A 3,348-nucleotide genomic window follows, 5' to 3' on the forward strand; every position below is an offset into this window, starting at 1 on the left:
CTACAACTTTTGTGTTTTGTACAAAAGCTATTTCGGCCTCCATCATAGAGAAAATCGCAGTTGAAACGAGACCAAAAACACAGAGTTGAAAACGCGAGTTGACAAAAAGCGACTCCAAGCCGCGTTTTGTGTAGGCGCGTTTTCTAGCCGAAATTCTGCAATTTGCTCAGCCATTTCTCTTGTGTTCAGACTACTTTCCAGCTATAAGTTGCAAGGGAATTCGGTGCACATGCTTCAGAAGACAAAAGGGCAAGAAAGTAGGCTTATTTTCAAGTCAAAAAAATTGGTTATTGACTATCTTAACAAATTTTAGACTTGGGAATCAAAGGGTGGAAAATTTGACCAAGAAAAAGGAGTTTTGGACCAGCTTTGATGCATAGACATTTGGGAGGCCTGAGATTATCATACGGGAGAAGTTTGGAGTCTGCAAAAATGTAGCTTTTCCATTCTCTTAGTGTTAGATTAGTTTAGTATAGAGTAGTAGTTCATCCTTCTTGTTTATTAGCTAGGCAAAGATGAAGAAGGAGATGAAGAAGGCAAGGAAAGAGCTCATGTGACAAGGGTTACTTTTTCTTTCCAACTCTTTATCTTTTGTACTTGATTCTAAGTTTAGTTAATATACAAGTTAAGGATTTATATGTTATTATGTGTTTCGAAAGTTTATGCCTCGGGTTTGGTTGAACTTTCTATAATTGCTAGTGTTCATTATTTGGTTATTTGAAGCTATTATTTGAGTAAGTTATTTAGCACTTTAGCTCTTTAAATCATGATTAATTTGGCACCATTGATTGTGATTATCTAAGGTGTTGTTTCTGCAATGAAAATTGAGATTTAACACTGGTTCAAGAAGTGCTAAACATAGGGAGTACACTCACGAGAGTAGAGGTGCACCTATGTGGTTTTAGTGATTCATTTCATGTAATTTCATTGAACAAATGAACTTGTAGCTAATTTCATAACCATGAGAATAGATATGGATTAGTTATGAGTATAATTGATTCACTACGAAAGTAGGATTCAAATGCATAAGGAAATTACACCATAACTAGCTTAGATAGTAGTATTCAATGATCCAAATATAGCACTTGCATAAGTAGTTAGGGATACCATAACCTAAGGAGCTTTCATTTGTTATTTTGCATAAGTTCAGTAGGTTTTACTTCTTATAAATCATTGATAGTCTAAATAATAGAGAAGCTTTAGTAACACCAGTGATTGTTCAATCTTCCTCGTGGGATCAACTCGATATATACCCTAAACTACTAGTTGACCTGTATATTTGCAGTGAAACGGGTGTATTTCGGATTTTTTAACTTGTACGTATATTAAAAGCCCGTCACACTGCATTGTATTTGTATTAGAGAGAACTTCTTTCTGGTACACCTCAATACAATTATTTTAAAAATTATTTTCGAAAAACAGCAATTCATAATGTATTAATTTCACCACTTGTGCTAGTTATACATAAAATTTTGGACTAATTACATATATTTGCCTTAAGATTTGACCAATATTACAATATTTAAACCTCGAGATTTGACAATATTACAAAATGATCCTCCATCCTAACAAATGATCCTTCATCTCTTCCCTTTTTTCTTTAAATCTAGAAACTTTACCTCCATCAAAACGTAAGGTTACAACACTTTTGCCAATCAACTCTTTCGCTTTGTGTCCTTTGTTCATTGATCCCAATCCATTTAACACATTTTTAACCTCGAATTCAAGAAAGTTCAACAAAATAAACACGAAATCCAGCCATGAAACATCCTTAGCCGTCGATTTTTTTTAAGAAAAAAGTAACAAAAATTGCTGAATGATTTTTGTACTTGGGCAAAAAGGTTCTTAGAATTATTTCATGGATCTTTAAATTTTTTTACGAACTTAATTTTTTTTTTGGATTTTTTGGCTGGTTTTCTTTTAGACGCTATTTGTTCTTGTCTAGAATTTGTTAGTATGTTCCTAAATTTTGGAGGATATTTATTCTTCTGATGTGCCTAGTTTTAGTACTTCTTTTCAGGAAGAAAATATGATGTTAGAAATAAAACTCTATTTCAACTTGGTATTTAGACTCTGTTATGCACAAGGTGGAGACCATTATTTTGTTAAACCTCAGGGTTGGAGATCTTATTTGGTCAAATCATAAGGGAGGTAGATGTAATTAACTCAAAAAAGGGTAAAATTAATTCTTTCATCTTTCCTAACTAACACTGGCCACTGACTACCTTATCCCGCCAAATCACTTCCAAACCTCTCTATCTTTCCAGAGCTCTTTACTCAGACAAACTCTCATTCCCTGAAGGTCAGTTCTCTCTCCTTCTCTCCCCAGAAATTTTTTTTCTTTATTGTTTAATTTCGAGTATATTCCAAGTTGAGAAGTATTGAATGAGTAGCCATTTTGCCATGATAGGATGGAGTTGGTATTAGTTGGTCTCCAAGTGCTTGGTGGTTTTAGGCAACCCTACTAGAAGGAGGGGAGTTGGGATGTGTGTGGTTTAGGGAGCTAGTGGTAATTGAAATGAAGGGTGGGGTTGCTTGAAGGGATTATGGTAAGAGGGATGATGAGGGGCCTGGTTGGAGATTCAATAGATATAGAATTCAAACTTTTTGCTTCTTTTATGGCAGTAGTTTTGCTTTATCATTCCTTGAGAAAACTATTCAAAATATTCCTATTTCTTTCACCTAAAGAATATTTCTCACCGAACACTTCAAGATCTTTAATAATATCATTAAATCTACAATACATTTTATTAATATTTTCATACGACTCTATAGTAAAAGATTCATATTTGGTGATAAGCAAAGTTTTTTTTTCGTTCTCTAATATCATCACTATTTTCATGAGTTTTTTTTTTGAATTTATCTCATATTTCTTTAGTCGACTTACAATTTTTAACTTCAGTACATTCATTGGCATCTAAATATTGTACAAAATATTCATAGCCTTGGCATGCGAAGTAAGATTAGTCTTATCTTGAGCATTTAATTCGTTTGTAATTTTAGGTCTAAACTCACCCAAATTCACATCTAAAATAGTAGTTTCATATGAATCTTCATTAATAATATACCATAACTCAGTATTAATAGATTGCAAAAATATTTTCATACATTCTTTCCAACTAACATAATTAACACCCTCTAAATATAAAGTATTGTTGGTTACCATATTTACTCCTAAGCCAATTGAGTTTAATCTCTAAGAGATCAAACTCTGATGCCAATTATAAGATTCTAGTGCAACCTAAGAGGGGGTAAATTAGATTGATTAGTAACTGAACAAAATATGATAAATTTTCACCCAATTTTAACTAGCCAAATTATCTAAATAATCACAGACTTAAACAAGTA

Source organism: Coffea eugenioides, chromosome 11 (assembly GCF_003713205.1).
Source record: "Coffea eugenioides isolate CCC68of chromosome 11, Ceug_1.0, whole genome shotgun sequence".
Classification (NCBI taxonomy): domain Eukaryota; kingdom Viridiplantae; phylum Streptophyta; class Magnoliopsida; order Gentianales; family Rubiaceae; genus Coffea; species Coffea eugenioides.